We start from the raw sequence: 19,782 nt of genomic DNA on the forward strand, positions 1-19,782 counted from the left end.
AGTGATGTCACTGCATCACCCTGATGCTCAAAAGCCTGAAATGCTGCAGGAATTGGTGCAAAAAAACCTAAATATAGGGATGAGCAAAGACCATGTTTGATGAGAAACATGTTTGGCAATCCAGCCTTAGAGAGAAGTTTCCCTCTATCTAGAGAGTAGATATTCCTGTTTGTAAATACATCCAGTGAGGAGAAAAGGATTTGTAAGTTAAAAAAGAGGAAAAAAAAGAAAAAATTAACCAGGAATATATTTATTCTGAAATTAGATGGCAGCCTCTTTGCCATTATTGGGGAAAGGTTACAGAACAGGGTCCCAGGAGGACAAAAAATCCCAATTAGTTTTCAAATGGCACTTGAGCACCTGATGGAAGGTTTTCCATGGCAGGGATATCTCCTACAGCAGAGCACTGAACTCATGACCCAGCAGATCCCATTCACTCCTCGGAGTTTCTCCCCATTAATTTTTGTGTACCACCAAAACCTGACCCTTCCTCGTGCTTTTAACACCTTAGGTTCCATTTAATGCCCAAACTCACGGTTTGGGGAGCTTAATATTTATTTTAATGTTTTAGAGCCATTTATATTAGACTGTTTGAAAGCACCCAAATGAAACGTGACACTCTGCTGCAGCTCCTGATTGCACACATCCTGCTCTGGCCCTTGATCTGAACGTCATTTAATGAGTGTCCCTGGAGGGATTAGCATGTCAATGTGTGGATATTGATTTCCTAATCCAGTCCATCAAAGCTGGTATGATCTGGCGACAGCACAAGAAGCAGGAGTTCAAGGTTCTTCACACAGCTCCCACAGTATGTTCTCAAGCCTCTTGATGTGAGAATTAGCTCACTCCTGAAGTCCAATTAATCTGATGAGACTGTCAACAAAGATGTCATTTCTCATCACATTTTTGGGGATGTGGACACCTGTCTAAAATAGAGGATGAGATCATCAGCTCATTAACATTTTCCAGCAGATGGCAAAACGCTGCATTTCATATCATTTTTGGGCTGCTCCACGTTTTGTAGCCAGACCTCTGAGCTGTGGGATAACAAAGTCAGCTTTTTCAATCAGAGTAGCTGGCAGGCACACACGCCTAATCCTAACAGGATCCTGGAGTCAGGATTACAGCACAGACAGGAAGAGTTTGGAATCACAATCCAGACAGTTCAACAAAGAAATCAATAAATTGGAGAAGAAAATAGAACTGAGGTAGGGAAGACCAGCTAAACAAAGGCTTTTTCTGAGCAAATTCAAATTTCATCCAATATTCCTTCCTGGAATATTTGGATGTGTTTCAGTTTCCTGTAGGGTCATGATCCCATCCTTTTAAGGTGACCAAGAGCTCTGCCTGGTGCTACAGAGGACACTTCCCTGCCAGCCAGGTCCTGGCTGTTCCAGGAGGAGGTGGGAGCTCCCCAGGCCCCAGCAGGAGCCACTCTGGCAGTCCTGGACTGCTGCTGCTCCTCAGCTGCACTGCTGGGGTCTCAGCCCCATCCCTACCACGCTCACAGCAAAGCTGTTTAACCAAAAACCAGGCTCTAACAAGTTTCCAGCTGAGCTAAATACAGCAGAAAAGGAACTTGTAAGTGCACAGCCTACTCAGGATTGCTGCAGGAATAGCCAGTGGTGGAGTTTTCTCAGCACCTAGATAAACTGTTGTTAAATAAAAGGAATATCTTGGAAGGCTTGATGAGAAGCTCCCCTTGCTTTCTTAACCACACAATTCTCACTGCACACCCCCCACACCGCTTTGGCTGCTCAGATGTGTCACAGCACAAATTGGCATCCTTCCTATTTTTGATATTGTCTAATTCCCTGGGTCATTAGTTATGTAATCATAATCATTTTTCTGCTGGGCTGATTGGTGTGATCCATCTCGTCTCCTTCTCTCATCTCGCCTCTTTAGTAGTGTTGGAGCATGGATGGGAACATCCAAGTCCCTCAGGGCACCATCTGCTACTACCCTGAGCAGGGAGGGCTAAATGAATGACATACTGAACAGTACTTCCTACTCATTAGTCACTGATTCCTTGTGGTGCTGGGGCTTTCCCATTCATTCCATTACACACTCTTTCTCTCATTTGTTCATTTCTGTCCCCTTTCCTTTCTGCTTGCACCTAAAGGCTTCACAAAGCAGGGGGAAAGCCTTAAGTGGTAATAATGTGAGCATGGGAACAAAGGAGAGCGTAGGAGATCAGTGTTCAAACTATGAACAGGAAAAAAAAAAACAACATGAAAAATACTCCCAGGCATCAGAAAGTAACGGGGATTGAACATAAAAGTGAATTTATCCACGGGCTGTGAGTCACCTGCCCATGGGTAAACGCTCACACCCCGTTAACACAACAGATGAATCTTTTATATGTAAATAACACCAGCTCAAAAAGCTCTCAAGGATTAAAATCCACGAATTAAAATCCACGAAACAATTAGGAGATGCCTTCTGAAGTGCTGATTAACGTGTGTGCACCTCCCATGGTGTACCTGCTCTGCTCCAGCAGGCACTGCCCGAGGATAAAGGAGCCCAGCATTTGCATTTCCCCCGCTTTATGTTCATCTCCCTAAAACAGATTGCTTCTTTTTATTGTTCTGTGTAGCACCATAAATGTAGATGGCCTTTGAAAGCCAAATATCACTCTTGCTAAGTAATTGTCAATTAAATTCGGTATTAATTATTCTTAATAGCCCAATCTCATCCACTCTTTTCCATGTGTTTCATTTTTGCACGGCTCTAATGTCAGAGCAGATGAATTCCAGTTTGGAGGTTTACTTTAGCCCTGTATTTAATGAAATCACTGTATTGTTGGGTGAATATGTAAAGCTCTGGAATGAAATAGCAAGAACTGGCTACAAAATCTCCCAGCCACTGCAGGCACATCCAGCTCTTGTAAGTAAACATCAAATGATGACAGAAAATGCCATAACTTAATAATCAATCCAGGCTGTAATGATATTGCCAGTCAAAGCCTTTGTTTTTTTAATATATAGTGCTGGAAGACACAACTTCCTATCCCCATTAAGACCGAAAAATGTCATGAATTCCATTTCTATCTAAATTTCCACTCTCCACCATGGGATAGCGTGCCTGGAAGGATGGAGAAGTGGTGCAGGGTTCCCTGAAGCTGTGTCCCATGTCCTTCCAGCACGGCAGGACCAAGGGTAGCCAAACCTCCAGGAGATCACTCCATCATTCCAGGGGCTGCTGGACAGTCCCTCTGTCCTTGCCTGAGGGCAAGAGACTCATCTGGCACCTCTGCTCTGATGGGAACAGTCTGCAAACCCCTCAAAGCAGTGACAAAGCCTCAGGTCTCGCCCCCCAAGGTGGAACCTGGTGCAGCTCAGGTTCATTGGGATGAATTGGAGAGCATTGGCTGTTTCCAATGGGTCAGATCGACCCTGGCCTCCAGGATGGACGTGCTGGCATTCCTCCCCAGCCTTGCTGCCAGTCCTTCTGCACAGGAGGCAGCTCTCAGCAGACTTCCAGCCCTGCCTGAGCAGTTCTGTGCTGGCAAAGAGCTGGTGCCTCATTAGGCAGGAGGCAGAGAGAGGTGGAAAGGGAAAAACAAAGGTGATAGCTCACCCCTGCCCCCAGTCCTGACCAGCTGCTGCTGAGGGTTTGAGCGGGCACAGGGTTTGTTTCTGCTGTTCCTTTTGGTCTCCAAATCGCATTTTTGAAGTGTTGTGGTTCAGAGTTGGCCCTTGTTACAGCACAGAGGGACCTCGTGCACAAACAGGGGGTCAGAGATACCCCCAGTCAATCTGGCACGTCCTCAGCAGAATGAAAGGCGACATTAGGCAGTGCTGAGATCCATGAAATCCCAGGGAATAGTGGCAGCTCCCTGAAATGGGGGCTGTATTTTTCACATAACAGTCTCCTACCAAACAGCAAAACAGGACATCGGGTAAAATTCATAACAAACAGATTTAAAAAGATCCTCAGTTCAGCGACTGTAAGAGGCATTCTTCAAATGCCTTACAGCCATTCATTCTTCCTTATATCCATGTGAATGTTCCCCCTCGGCCTTTTGTTTTCATTTTAGCTTTCTAAGCCTCTGTGCCATTCCAGAAGCTGTTCTCCTCCCTCCCCATCCCTTCCCATTCTACCTCTGCAAGACCCTTTCTCCTGTGTGATTTGGCATTTGTGCTCTGCTCTTTCTAAATTCTGTTTTGCTTCTTAAACCTTTTTATATTTTTCCCCCTGGACTGATTCTTCTTTTCCATTAAGCCAGACTTTTTTTTTGTTGTTGTTTGTTTTTTTTCCTATCCCCCACCCTTAAAAAGAGCATTTTTTCCTGGCCAAACTCAGGCCTTGCCATGTTCTCATTTACAAATGTCACTGCAGCAGGGCTGAAATCCTGCTCGGGCTCTGGGAGCTGTGCTGGCACAGAACAAAGGCATCGCAGTGCCTCGCACACCACAGCCTTGTTTTCCCTCATTCCTCCTCCAGGAACAGCTTGCAGTGACATTTTAGCAAAAGTCACACTCTTTTTACAGCTCCTCCCCCTGCTCACAGCAGGAATTCCCAGTCCATTTGGGAGAAGCCATCAAAGACTGACCCAAAGCAGCAGGAAAGGGCATGGAGCCCCTCATTCCTGCCTGGCCACCTTGATTTCAGTCCACCCCAAGATCTGAGATGATTCTTCCCCATCATCAAATGTTTAATTGTGATTTGTAATCTTCAGTTCAGCACATGAACTCCAGCAGGGAGATCTCTGTGGGGACCCCAGGTGGGTCAGAGATAACCTTGACATCACCAGGACCGAAGCGCTAAGTGCTCATTTCTAGCATAAATTGTATAAAATCTTATTCAGCTAAAGGTTATGCAAAGAAATCCATGATTTAATGTGTAGGACATCACCAAATAAACCCATTTTGAGGCCTCACTGCCAGACCCCTTCTCAAGCCCAGCCTCCCTCCTTGGTGCCCTCCAAGCCTCCCAGCCAACCTCAGCAGCTTCGGACTCACAAAAGCGAGAGACCTCATGCAGACATTGCCCCTTTGTCTTATTTGTATTTACATTTCTATTTCTCCACTCAGAATGGAACACGGAAACAGAAAATTAAGTCTCGTAGGTTAATAATCAAGCCTAATTTAATTAGTGGGTGCTTTGAGAAGCCGCTGCAGCCGCTCAGTGTTCGCTTTGCCATCGGAGGAGCTGCACGAGCACGGTCCCTGCCGAGGGACTGGGGAGCAGCAGCCCCTCTCCCCAATGTGTGACAGCCAGGGACAGCCCAGTGCCACCACTGAGGGTCACCCAAGGCCAGCACTCCCACACAAAGGGACACTGAGGAGCCTGGCAGCGCTGCCTGGAGACACCAGGGCCATCAGGAGCTCCTCGGCTGAGCAGCGAGAGCCTCCCAGCCCTGGCTCTGACGGGATTGGGGCAGTGGGAAAAGCTGCACTGGCACCTTGGTTACCCCATAAAAACAAACAATTCTCCCCAAAATCCCGGCAGAATTACGTAACAGTTGTCTCATCTCAAAAGGAATTCCAGCAGTGACTCTGTGGTTTGTGGGGGGAAAAAAAAAGTCTCCCTTGGCCTCAGCATTTCCTGACTCCAAAACGCAGCAAGGGGCAGAATCGCAGTGATTTGGGCTCTAAGAGATTTTAAAGCTCATCTAAACCCAACCCCTGCCGTGGCAGGGACACCTTCCACAGGACCAGGTTGCTCCAAGCCCACCCAATAACTACACACCCAATTCATGGAGCAGGGAAGGTTGTTGGAGCCAGGGAAAACCCTGGAAGGGTGATCAGGTGCGGTTCTGCAACAATGGGAGCAACCCAAGCTCCTTCTGACCCCCCCAAGCTGCAACTGCAGCCACCAGCCCTGTTTCATCTCATTTATTATGAAAACAACACCAAAAATCAGAGCCTGCTGGTATCAACCTCTGTCATTCCTCTGAGTCCCCTTAAAAGTCCTTCCAAGGTGGAGATTAGCAGAAAGAAAACAGGAAAATTAAGCAGGCAGGCAATTTTTCCAAGCATGAATGCAGAAATCAGGCAGGAAGGAGGATTTTCTATCTCCAGCACAGGCAGGTTCTCCCTGGGGAAGAGCCAACCCTGCTGCCAGCTCTGCTCTGCAGATAAAAGTGATTTCCAGCAGCAAGAAAAGAAATCTTGTTTGGGGCTTCGGGTTTAAATTACTATTTCTGGGCTAAAACTGATTGGCCTGTGGTTCTACTGCAAAGTTCCTCACTGCAAGGGACCCTGCCAAAGAAGAGTATTAGGAAAATGTTTGAACACTCCCAAATTCTTACCTGAGCAGCCAGAGAACAACTGGTTTAGTTGCACTTGCAGGAGAGGTGATGTGGGATCCCCAGGGAAGCCCTTCCTGGCAGCTGCTCCAGTGGGACAGGATGCATTTATTCCATTCCTGATTTTATATTAACACAGAATCCTAAGGCTGGAAAAGCCCTCTGAGACCATCAAGTTCAACCATTAACCCAGCACTGCCCTGTCCACCACTAAACCATGGTCCCATGTTTTTTTTTGAATGCCTTTCCATGCCTTTTTTGAACCTTAGCAGGGATTGTGATTCCATGGCTTCCCCTGGGCAGCCTGGGTATTGTTACATAATCCTGCATCTCTGCTTTGTGTGCAGAGAAACAGGTAAACATATTTGGTAATCCCCTAAAACTAACACTTAAATAAGAAATAAGTTCTCTGAAATATTCAGAGAATATTCTGAAATATTCTGAATATTCAAAAAGCCAGATTTGCCTCAGTTAAACTGACAGCATTGCTCCTACAGGAACTTCAAGGTCGTGGATACAATGATTTCCAACTCTACACTCAAGTTAATGTTTTGATTGCTTTAGCTTATACAATGACACAACAGTCAACAGTGGTTAAATGACCATAATTAAATGCCCTATATATCAAGGAGCTGAAATGATTTATCAGCCCAAAGCCACTAAGTGCTTGATCACTTCACCAGATCATTAATCTGCCTCCCAGGAACGTGCCTGGCACTTCTATAGTCAATTATATTAATTTTAAGTGACTGGAAGTCAGTATATATACACAAGATCAGATCAATATGGGACATAATTCAGTTTATATATTCCATCAGATATTTAGTGGGGGTTTAAAAAGACAATTTTCTTTCTATTAAGGCAAATTAATAAATAATTTATTGGGCATAAAGCTCAGCTAATGACCAGTGCGAAAGGGGAAAGGCTTTCTATTGACAGCTGCCAAGCTCTCCTGACATTTAGTGCTTTAAAATGGTGAGAGATAAACTGGGTTTGGCTTCAGTTCTGCTGTGGTTCCTGAACACATGGGATTAGAGTGATGCTGCCTTGCAGAAGTGCCTTTGCCTTCATTTTTGGCTGGAGTTTTTGCCAGTGTGGCTACAAACGTCTACTGGAGCATTTTTTGGATAAAAAATACAGTCCTAAAAATACCCACATACACTTGGAGGATTTCAAAACCATCCTGAGTGTTAAGCACGTGGGAACACATCCTCAGAAACAGCAGCCTGCCATCTAAATTGAGAAGCAAAACAAGTATGAGTTCTCCTAGTTACAATTTTCCTGTAAAAACTTCTTGTTTTACCGACCCTCTGGGATGACTTCAGCTTCCAAGAAGCTTTGTCTTGTCATCTCCTCTCGCTCAGCTCAGAAAAACATTGCAGAAAGTTGGGCACATGCAGGTCTAGAGCTTCCAAATCTCTTTTTTCCTGTCAAATCCCACATGCCTGGTGGCTCTGTAGCAGCTCAGATGGTGAGAAGCAGGCAGATGTTCGGGAAGCTTCAGTGAGAAAACCAGATCAGGGAGGAATCAGAGCGAGTGGCTGAGCTCCACCCCGGGACATCTCCTAATGAGGTTTTCAATGCTGTGTGTTGGATAAGTCCTCCTTCAGCCCTTCAGGGTCTTTAATTTCCCATTTCATTACACTCTGGCCATGTGAGAAGGTGATTTATCTTCACTTGCACCTCTCCACTCTTTTGCTGGAAATAGCAAAGAACTCAGCCTTGGCCTGAGTCAGCCTGAGATTTCCCTCCTCATGTAGCTCAAGAATTCCTACTCTGCTTCCAAGGGCTCCTTGTACTGCCTGGAGCTCCCTAAGATCTCTTTTTGACTGGGAACATTTCTTTTTTCATGACCTGAGCAGAGAGCAGGAGCTGCTCTCCAAAGAGCTGCCTGGCCACAGCCCCTTCCCTCTCTCCTCCTCCAACAAAAAACCTACAGCCAAACAGGCAGAACGAGATCAGGAGGCTGTTTTTGGGACAGTCTTGGTTCATCTTCCTGTTATTGCTCCAGGGAAACACAGAGGTCTCATCCCATCCCTGGAGGCAGTGCCTTCCCCTAATCCTGCTTGGCTCACTCCTTTCTACTTGTGGGAAGGGAACTGGAACAAGTGAGCCAGACATCCCAACCTCATTAGAGAGCTTTGTAGCCTCTCAACAAACACAACTGCACCACAAAGAGCATTTTTAAATAAGCCAGAAGAGAAACACAGGCACTAATAAAATAAATTGTGAATATCAGAAATACTTGGGTATGTTACTTGCATACAAATTCTAGCAATGTGTTACTTATATATTCTTTAAATGCTCAGCTTCATGGAAATCCTCAAGAGCCTTCAATGCCTGGGGAACACTGCCTTTTGACTCCTGGCAAAGAACAGAAATTAATTACCTGTTTAGTATTCTGGGTTTGCCTTAGCAAAATGAGCAGCCAGCTTCGCAGAGGGCCAAAATTCAAACAGAAACCCAATTCATGCACAAGAGATCAGCCCTAAGAGCTTGGATAGGGCCCATTCTGTCACCAGGGCTTCTGTCAGCCACGGGGTGATCCCTGCACAATGCAGAGCAAAGGAGAGCTCTTTGCTGGGGTGTTCTGTGTGGGGAAGGGCTCTGGAACCTCTCACACAGCTGATGCCTTTTGGGGCTACCTAAAAAACAGAGGCCAGGCAGAATTAAGGGAATAAAAAGCAGTTCTGTTCATTGAAGGGACTTCAGGGACATTTAGGGCAGACAAAGCCCCCCAGGAGCTGCACCCAAAAATGGTCACAGGTTTTACACTTTTATAAGTTTGGTCCATTTGCATTTTGGGGGTTGATTTTCCAATTCCAGCTGCAGGGAATGGAGTCATTTAGCCCAAGTTTGCTGCCCCCAAGTCCCTTTTGTTTCCATCTCTGGGGCCTGAGGCAGTGAGGTGTCCTTGATTGCCAGGCCTGGAGAGGAATTGCTGTGTCTGCCCAAAGTGGGGAAGCAGCAGCTGGCACTGGGTGTGGAGTTTGGAGTTCTGCACTAAACAACTGCAGGGTTACACAGAGATGGGAAATAGAAAAGCTGAAATCCTGAGGCATCATAGCACATCCTCCTATTAGAGCACCCAGCTTCCCGAGTTCTTCCCAAGAAGGGTCCCGAGTGCCAAAGAGCAGCTGCTGGCAGTTCTGTAATGACCTGCATGGAAACCACACTGCTGTGGGATAGAGCAGGAAAATCCCAGGAGAAACATCAGGGTGGTGATGCTAGCACACCACATCCAGGGGCTGTTCCTAATTCTGTGTAACACTCCCTCCACCCCTGTGTTTTGATAAATGCTTGTTTAATTAATGCTGATTTCTCTATGGAGGGATTTCACTGCCCTATGTATAAAACACAAGGAATTTTTGCAATATTTCCTCACATCCCAGTTTTGCACAGGCCCAGGAAAACAGCCTGAGCCTCTGGTAGCCGTGGAGACTTCCTGGCTGGAAGTTGCTCAACTTTTACTGGTTGTTTCCAGCTTCCAGAGGGAAACCAGATACAAAAACTGCTCTGAAACTTCACCCCTCAGGCCTTGATCAAACAGCTGAGGAAGAGAAAAGACATCAAAAACCAGATAAACCCAAAGCTACACCTGGTTCCACCCCTTCCTCTGTCCCAGGCTGCTCCAAGCCCCATCCAACCTGGCCTTGGACACTTCCAATGTCCTTCTCTGAATGCAGACATTGAAGGAAATAAAGCCAAATCAAACACCAGCAACCAAAAAAACCCCAAAAAAACCAAAACAACAACACCAACAAAAAACCACACCCCAGAAAACGATCAACCCAAAGAGAAATCAGCAACACATAAAAAGATGGTTCTGTGAATTAGAAAACAGGGGTAACTTGCTGAGGATAATTTGCTCACAGTGTTTTAGGCAACTGGAAAAGGTGGAATTAAAATGCCAGATTAAAAGAGTTACTAAAACAAGTAACTGCAAATGTGGGAACTCATGTTGGTTTCCATAAATGCTTGTTCTGATTCTTGGTTCAAAGCTGGAAATACTGGGTGATGAGCAATCAGGCAATTCAGAAAAAAGCAGTAAAAAAGTGGATTTGGAAACTCAAATAATCCTTTTAGTTTGTACTTAAAAATCACTTTTAATGGAAATAAAATGTAAAATACGTAATATATTAGTAGTAGCATTTAATTACCCACCTTAATCAACTTGAATAATTAAATAATCCAGTTCCTATTTAAATGCAGCACTCTGTGTGCTGAAATATGTAATGGAATTAAAGAGAAAGGCTGTTTGAATCTCAGAGCTGAAAAATTATTCCTGAGCCCTACATTAGTAGCTGCTGCAACTGCAATTCCAATGTATTGATTAATTAGATTTCTATGCAGTGAAATTACTGTGAATTTTCACATCATGCCAGGATGTAGGAAAAATGGGAAGCAATTGTCATCTTCATTTCCCTGATCTTTATTAGGAAATGTTACTCTGAGCTAGTTCATTGCTGCTACCGCTGGAATTTGTTGCTGGGGGATGTAAAACACAATATAATGAGAGGATTATAGCAATTGTAAATATACCTTTAAATTATCCACCATTACTCATCAGAACCTGCTTCAAAGCCTTGGAGCCTGCAGACCAAAAGCCACAACCTGAAGAAGGTACAACAAATATGTAAAAAATATCTGATTATTGAAGGTATTAAACATTCCCAGGGTGTATTTAACAGCAGGACGGCCTAGTTGCCAGCAGCAATTATTAAACCAATCTAACATTCTGTTTATCTGTTACTTGGAGTAGGAAAGTCTTTTGGGCATCTACTTTTTTGTGTGTCCTTGTCCAGGCTGGCAGGGACCTTTCAATCCAGCAGCTCCCAAAGTTGCCAAATTTCAGCATCTGGCAATTGCTAGTGTAACAAGTGCTGTGAGCAAAGCAGGGAGACCCCAACCTCTAATTAGGGCAAAAGAAGTCAAATCTGGGCAAGATCCTCAGGAAAGCTAAAGCAAATTTCATCAGTGTATTACAGAATTCGTTTTCTAGCTTGTTATTTTTAGCAGCTCCAGCCCACATGGAGAGATAGGCACAAACTCCTAAATAAGATTTTTCCATAAGGCACTTTCCCCAGTCAATGTCCTTGCCTTCCTTTATTGATTATTAGCTATAGCAGGCAGGAAAAGCAGCTTTGGGCAAGTGGAGAGAGTTGAGGGACTGATGAGTTGCTGCATTCCAGTAAAAAGGGAAATCTGCTTCTGGGGGGTTACAGACCATGGGGGAAATGAGCTCCAAACTTTGAAGATTTTTCATGCCAAACACATGGGGTCTCTGGGATATGGAGAGATGCCAAGGGCACAAACCATCAAATTAGACTTTTTCTTTCTCCTCATATTCTCACCTTCATCTTCTTGCTGAACCTTTCCCCAGGAGAATCACAGTTGTCTGGCTCTCTCTCCCGCACCCACCAACCGAGGTTTCCCCACTGTCACAGAGAAATCTCCAAACAAACTACAGCAGGCCCTGTTGTGCAATATTCCTCTGGCCAGCTCTGATGTTTGGCTTTTATTTCTCATTATTTCCAGTTAAAAACCATAGCAGAGCTCACTCAAAGAAATGTGGTTTGAAAAGGACGAGCCTTTCCCTGATTCCTCTACCTTTGTGTTTCACCAGTTCCGTCCTTTGGCGCCCGTGTTTGATGTTCTGCTGTACAAAACCTACAAAACCCAGCACACAAAGCATTTGCTCTCAGAGCTAACAGAAAATGACTCAGCACTTGGAATTGTTCTTTTCCCTGAACATTTCCCTGACCTCTGGCTCTCTTCCTGAAGAAAATGACACATCATCTGTCAGTATGAAGTGACCCCACGTGACTGAACCCATCACAGCTCTGGCATTTCCAAGCTGTAACCACAGGATTTCTGCTCTGAAGAGGACCCACTGTTCTCTGCACTCTGGTTGAGCAAGTTTTCTGGTTCATGACCTTACACTTCCAATATCTTTTGTACATTCATCCATCTGTGATGTCCCAGCTGTGCGGGACATCAAAGTTTTGTGGGTTTTAGGATCGCACAAACTTGAGGCCTCAAAAGCACTGCAGTTCTAACTCAGATCTAGAACACTTTAGATAATTTAAGGACATTAAATGTTTTATGTCACTAAGATGATTAAGTGTAAATAAGCTTCCTGCTCCCCTTTCTTTTCTAAAAAGAGAAACCACATCCTTTTTTTTGAGTACAGTTGATTTGAAAGCAAAAGGAATGGCACAGGCAGGAAAACAGTAACACATTTCTAGGCTCAGGATTTTAGTACTTTCTGAATGTTGTACAGAATATCTGTCCTTTTAGAATGCACTCATCTCAAGGGTGTCATTCCTGTAAAACAGGCTCTTGTGATAGAGTTTAGATTCCATTTTGGTAGCAGCCAAATGTTGGACTTGCAACAAAAGGAAGAAAGGTCCCTGTAAGAAAACACTGGGTTTGTGACTCCAGCTTTGCTTCAAAGCAAACCACCCTAAGGATCCTGAGCCAGGCTCAGAGGCAGGTGTGGAGATTTGCTGTGGCTTTTGGCTTGAACAGGCAAGAATTTCACAGCCTTTTATCTGCTAAGAACCTTGTGTTTCCTGACGATAGCACAGAGGGAAGAACTCCTGGATCACGAGGAATTGCTCAGGACTCCCCTTTGAAGGAGGATGGCAGAGGATGCCAGGGCAGTTCTCTCCCTGGGAAAGCCCCTGATGGAAACAGAGGGGTTTAATTTAAACAAGAGAGCTTATGGCACATGGAACCAGAGATAAGAGAAGCTCCAAATGCTTCAGTACCATTTTTTTAGCTGGAAAAAGGACGTGGACTGATGGCAAACCTCAAAGTGGACTTGCTTGGAGCCCTGCTCAGTGCTGAGAGCACAGCAGGGCTCAGGACAAAGCACAGCCTTGTTCCCAAGAAATTATTTACCTGCAAAAAAATACCTCTAGAGGCAATCCCAACAAGATTAATTGTTTCATCCAAACAATTACTGATGAGTCCAGGCAACGTCTTGCCTCAATATTTATGGGAGCTGCCTCAGCACTGTGATGCTACAGTGTCCTACATGATCCTCTGTCCTTCAGAAACCTCTCCTGGATTTCCTGGGAGGCTTCCAGAGCTGGAGGTGGCTGAAGAGCTCCACACTCACCACAAAATGTTGCTACAACAACTTACACACAGCTCCAGCCACACAATGAAACCCAAACCTTTGTCCTGACAACTTTCATCTCTCTTTCCTCTTGGCTGGACTCAGTGATCCTGGATATATTTTCCAACATCAGGGGTTCTGTGATTCCAAGGTTCTTGGGTAGAGGGGCAAACACAGACCACCACATTGCTGGTGGTTTTTGCACTTGTTATCCAGAGTGTTTGCATTTGTATTGAGACTAAAATGTTTGTATTTAACTGTTTCTGTTTGTATTTTTTCACAAACACATTTATCTGTTTGCATTCCTAGATGTTTATATTTAAGTGTCTGTATTTGCAGGGGCAGGGCTGGAGCTCGAGTGGTGTTTGGGGTCAGCCCTCCCTGGCACAGAGCACCAAAACCAGGCTGCCTCTCCCACCTCACCTTTCCTTGACACATTTCCAAACCCTGAAAATCCTCTTTTCTACCAGATTGTTGTTTTTTTTCCCCCCACCTCAGAGAATGTTGTGCTCGGAGCTGCTCCCTGCCCTGCTGCAGGAATGTCTGGAAGGCATCACCATGACTCCAGAGCATCCAGTCCCTGAGCAGACATAAATAAATACCTATTATTTGGAATTAAAACTTCCTTCCCTCCCCAAAGTGCCATATTCCAGCGCCATTTATACACAACATTTATTTTACCTTTCTGCTGAGGATTATTTATCAGCAACAAACCCTGTGGTGACGCATGAAAAACCCTCGTGTGGAATGTGGTCTTGTGAAGGAGGGAAACACAGAACACGCCTGACATGGATGGCAAAAAATGAGAATTGCTGAAATGCAATTGCTGAGTGCCCTCTGGTGATGCCAGGAGGAAACAGCTGCATCCTGCTGGGATGCTGAAGAACTGCTGAATAAATGTTTTATAAAATCCCCGTTTTTTTCATGAATCTTATCTTCTGTGGGCGCTTAATTCTTGTATTTATCGAGAATTTCCAATTATGTTATTTAGAAAAAGCTCAAATTGAATGGAAGGCACAGCTTCCACCTGTTATTGGATTTGGGAAATCAAATATCATATATATAAAATATATAATAAATAAAAATCATATATCAAATATCCTCCCTTCTTTTACCAGTCCTTCCCGAGCTCAGCAAACAGATATTAAATTTTCCCTATTACTCTCATTGTTTATAGAGCATCCAGAGGTCCCTTTGCATTAAAAAAGTAAAAAAGGAACCCCCCAACACATCTGTGGGTGAACTGAAAACAGGAGCAAAGCAGGTAAATTAAAATAACAGCAGAAAACAGGGTGAGGATGTGAAATAGGAGGATGTTTTATGGAATAGCAGCACACAGGATATTGTTTGTACAGGTGTGCCAACCCCTCCATATTCACAACTGAAGGATTAATCCCTTTATTTGGAGTTATCCTCTCAACACTGGGGATTTTTTGTGAAGAGATTTTCCCCAACATTGAGGAATATTCTGAAGATTTCATTCTATTTTGGCAACGTTGTGTTTTTACACCAGCCCAGGTTTCATGGCAAGGCTGGGGTTTCTTAGAAGGTTTGGAAATGCAGAGACTGCAGCATCAGAATAATTCCATCACTTGACATTTTGTGGGGGAAGAGCCACAAGAGCTGGAACCTCTTTGGAGCAAATTCTGGTTCCAAAGGTGTTCCCTGAAGGATGGGAGGGTCAGGTCTGTGATGGGGATGTTCAGGAGCGTCCTGTGAGCAGAATTCTGAAATTATGGCAGCTGCACATGGCTGATTTGTCATGCCATTGTTCTGGGACTGTAATTCCCAAGTTTCTTTAGGTCACTGATTTCATTTGATTGCTGCCCAAGCTGTAACTTGTACAAATCCAGCACTGTAGGACAGATATTTTCTGGTTCTACACCCACATTTCTCAGTTATTTCTTAGGCCCCCAAGGTTTAAAATTGCTCTAATGGCAATATTGCTATTCCATCTGAGGAACCTGCAGAAGTTACCAGGGGAGTTTCTGGGGGTGAGAAATAGGTAGTGGAACTCTTGACTTTATTTTAATCCACTTTTTACATTAATGGTAATTTCCTTGTTTTCCTGAAACCACATAAACTTTGCTATGTTAATAAAGGTGCAGGAATAAAGGAGAAAAAAAAAAAAAAAGGTATTTTTCTCTCCCAAATTATTATTCCACTTCACTCACTGAAGTCCCAAACTCTCTGCTACCCCTGGGACTGAGGAGGCTCCCTGGGATTTGCAGGGCTCGGCTGGCAGCTGATTCACCACAAAGGATAAAACTCCTCATTTCCAGTCCCAGGCAGCCTCTGCTTGCCCAGCAGTGAGGAATATTCATTGCAAATGTTCCTTCTCCCTGGGATGAGCCCAGATTTCCATCCCAAGGAATGTCAGTGGCAGCACTGCACTCTCTGAGTCAGCATAAAGTGACAAATCACCAGCAGGAGCTGATGGCAGCTCTGAACAATCATTTTATTCGAGGGATTGCTTTTGTAAATTTAAAGAGTTTGCTTTGCTGATGACAAGGAGATGCTTGAATTACTGATTTTTTTTTTAAATATTTATAAGGAGATATTTATAACCTCTGGCAGTTTGTCACTAACATTTCCATGTATGAGAAAGTTGTAATAAACTTCATTACAGTGAATATTTGCTTTTCCTTTTTGCTGCTACGCTAACAAAAAAAGGCTTTTAATAATAAATAGCATTTCCTAGAGTGAAAGGCATGGAAATCGTGTCAGTCTTTGAAGAGCCCTTCCCATCCCTGCTCAGCAAAAGTAGAATTTGGGTGGAAAGTTGTGTAGTGAAGAGTTGTTTACAGATTTTCTTCTGATTTTTGTTTTCTTTAAACTTTAAGAAGAGCTGTTAGCAAGTCAGAAGAGTCTTGTTTATCACCCTGACTACTTGTTTGGGTTAATTTAGTGCTGATTATACCTGGGCTGTGCTGTCATCTATTGCTGCTTAATTCAGCTTGACCTTCACCCTTCAACCAAATGCTCACTGTAGGGAAAGGAAAAGCAAGGATGATCTGAAATATCTATTTTCTGGTTATCTGACTGCTTTGCCATCTCTGTTGCTGCCCAAAGCTTCTCTAAATACCAACAACAGGATTTTGATCACAATAAAGGGAGATTTTGATCATATCATCAGGGAGAAAATGATGGGGAATGAGGTAAGGGCAGAATGAGATGAGAAAATTGGGGAAAATCCTTCCCTGTGAGGGTGGGGAGGCCCTGGCACAGCTGGGGCTGCCTCTGGATCCCTGGACGTGCCCAAGGCCAGCCTTGGACAGTGGAACTTGTCCCTGCCCATGGTCCCTTCCAATCCAAACCATTCTGGGATCTGAGCATTAATAAATCAGGAATAGAAAAAAAAAACAAAGCCAAAACCCACCCCCCAAAAAAACCCAGTTAAAGACTCTGTGCTTCATATTCACAGCAGGCAGAATTTAATCCTCTCATCAAAGCTTAAATAGGCACAACTTTTTCCCTTTATCCCCTTATCCAATTCTATCCTAAATTCACCAAGATTCCCATAGAAATTTAGCTGGAAATAAAGGTTTGCATTCCCTTAGTAAGAATTTCTTCTGAGATTATTTCAGGGGAAACTTAGCCTGAGAATTCCCATCATATCTCAACTACAACCAAACTTAGAGCAACACAGAAATTATTAATAAGGTATTCAAAAGTTCATTTTTTGCTGGAAAGGAACAGCACATCTTTAAAAATGTTTTCAGGAGCCATTTCTATATCCACAATATAACACTGAGTGTGTGAGCAGGAAACTCCCCCCTGCAGAATATATTCAGTGGCTGAGGTAGAGCTGAAGCATGAGATGGAGAAAAGATTTAAAATTCAAGTAGTTTGGCAGTGTTGAAACAAATATAACTATTGAGCTGCACAACAGTGGCAGCAGAGAAAATAAAAAGGTGCATAAACAGCCTTGTTCTGGACAAAATGCAGGCAATTATGAAAATGCTGCTGCTCTCTTTAAAGAATTCCACAGAAAAGACTTCACATCCCAATAGAGGCCCATGCTCAGTTGTAGAGGTGCTCTCCCAGCCCAGCAAAGATGTCAGCTTCCCTTTCCACCAGGGAATAAAACATTCAGGAATGTCTTATAGACGATAAGAATTTTGTACAACTCTGGGATTCAAAGTGGTTTTCAGTATCAAGTTAGCTAAAGAATCAATAAAGAGGCTGTGAGATGAACATAAAGCAAAACTCAATCAAATTTCACTTTCAAACATTTTTCTATCTAAAGCAAGCTGTTAAAATATAGCTCAAAATCAATGCTCTCGAGAAGAAATTGAAACAAATCAAATTGTTTTACATCTCACTACAGAGGCAGAGAGAGCAGCATTGCTGGGGTCTGGTCAGAAACTTGTGGCAAGAGCTGGAAGGAGGCAAAGGAACAGATCCTTGGTGCTGGGAAAAATCATATTGGAGTAACTTCAGCCAATGACAGCAGAAGAAATCTACTCTTACCTGGTTCAGAAGCTGCAGCTCAAAGGACAAGGAGCAGTTCCTCACACAGACACTGGAGCAGGGATCCACAGCTCCCAAATTCCAGCCACAGGGAGACAAAGCACTCTCTGCTGCCCTGAGTTCATGGGAGAATGGAGACTCCTCCGAGGGCAACTGAAATGTAAATCTGAGGCAGGTGTTGTGAGTTTTTCCCGAAACACAACCCCTCCCATCCCACTGAGAAAGGATGATTTGCTGTAATGGCTCTTTGGGAGTTTCTGCTGGAGCAGGAGGTGGCTCCTGTTCCCATCCTGCTCCTTGGGCATTCCCAGGTGGAACAGATGAGCAGGGCCAGGGTTTCACTCCAGGGAGAGCAGAGGGGAGCGAGGGGCTGGCACCACAGGGATGGACCAAAGGAAATGGGATTTTGCATGGATACCCCCAGCTCCAAAGGAGTTGGGATGAACCCCTTTCCAAGCAGCAGAAATGAGGCTTTTCCCCATCTCAGCACTGGGACACACTCAGTGCTGGCTCCTGAAAGCCCAGGGAGGAATCTGGGGGGGACACACACACCCCACCTTGTCCAGCAGGGAAAGGAGGTGACAGTGCCACAGCCCCTGCTGTGGTGGGGCTCGAAAAGTGTCCAGCACTGGATTCTGTTCCTCTCCATGGGACTCATCCCAAGGCTCGTGATGCAATTCAGCAACTCCAGCTGAACCAAGGAGCACAGGAATACAGATATTAATGGGGATTTTAAAAACTGGATTGTTAAAAACTGGATTTTTTTAAAAAAAATCAAATTCTCACAATGAAATTTTAATGGGGATTTTAAAAACTGGATTGTTAAAATTGGATTTTTTTTTTTTTTTAAATAAATCAATTCTCACAATCAAATTTTCCTAAAAGTACCCTCAGTACTAAGTGAATACCTTTGTCTCAGTTTCATACTTCTTGAGACCACAGCCATTACCAACCAATCAGTTCTGGGTTTAAATACTACAAGAAGCCAGATTTTTTTAATTTTTTTTCCAACTTGCATAAATGTGAGTCATAAAAAAACCCACAAACCTTTGACAGCTTTACTGCAAAGAGAAATTTACATCCCACGGTCACAGGTCCGTGCATTGCCCAATGCCTATTAAGAGAACTCATCAAAAATACAGATATAAACCACACACACCTTACTTCTGTCTCAGAACGTTGCACGATTTTTATCTCCTCTCCATAAATAATGGAAGCATCAGCACATTTGTCGGGGCACAATAACAAATCCCATCCTCTTGGTAATTGTAAACACACTGGAGCTTGTTATTGACCTTGTGTAAAAAATACTGACACAGGAAAATAGGGGGGAAAAGAGAAATAAAGTTTCCCCCCCACACCCCACACACCCCTGTTCCATCCGAAGCTAAAATACAGCTGAATTTATAATGCAACGTGGGAGGAATGAACTGTCATCAAAAATGAGCTGCAAAATAAAGCATGGAGCAAATCTAAAATCCAATTTTAATAGAGTAAGGTGTATCCATCCACATAATGACAATTTACGTGCATATTTCACTTGATTTAATCAGGCTTCATTTGAAATCTTAAAATACCGGTCACTGTAATGAAACAGAATTTATTACCAATCTGTACAAGCAGCACTGCTGATTTTCCTAAGTAATCCATTTAGATCCTTGTGGACATGTGAATGGCTAAATTCATTCAGCACTCAGCTCTGGCTGCCTGATTTCCTACCTCCTTTATGCCCCTTGGAAATGCCCGACGTTAATGCAGCTCTGCCAGCACTAAATAAATTATTCATCTGATTGGGCATGAGTGTGGCTCCTGAAAGGTTCCTCCACTTGAATGAGTGTTGGGAAATCCCATTTTTCTCCACTGATTATGTGTCTGTAAGGTTTTGTGTAGGAGACACTTTCTGGGGTGGACGGTCTGAGACACGGCAGAG

At 43.9% G+C, this 19,782-nt stretch overlaps 1 long non-coding RNA gene across 2 annotated transcripts; it reads right to left on the bottom strand.

The window, feature by feature from the left end:
• Window positions 1-234: 234 nt before the first annotated feature.
• On the bottom strand, window positions 235-18,014 carry LOC147650942 (uncharacterized). 2 transcript variants are annotated; one of them, XR_015274956.1, is made up of 4 exons: window positions 17,853-17,977; window positions 7,410-7,486; window positions 6,257-6,372; window positions 235-926 (listed from the first exon to the last, which is right to left on the bottom strand). It is a non-coding gene; the product is annotated as an uncharacterized LOC147650942 (long non-coding RNA). The 2 variants fall into 2 exon arrangements; XR_015274955.1 differs by lacking the exon at window positions 7,410-7,486 and having other exon boundaries at window positions 17,853-18,014.
• Window positions 18,015-19,782: the final 1,768 nt, after the last annotated feature.

Source organism: Cyanistes caeruleus, chromosome 11 (assembly GCF_971803275.1).
Source record: "Cyanistes caeruleus chromosome 11, bCyaCae1.hap1.1, whole genome shotgun sequence".
Classification (NCBI taxonomy): domain Eukaryota; kingdom Metazoa; phylum Chordata; class Aves; order Passeriformes; family Paridae; genus Cyanistes; species Cyanistes caeruleus.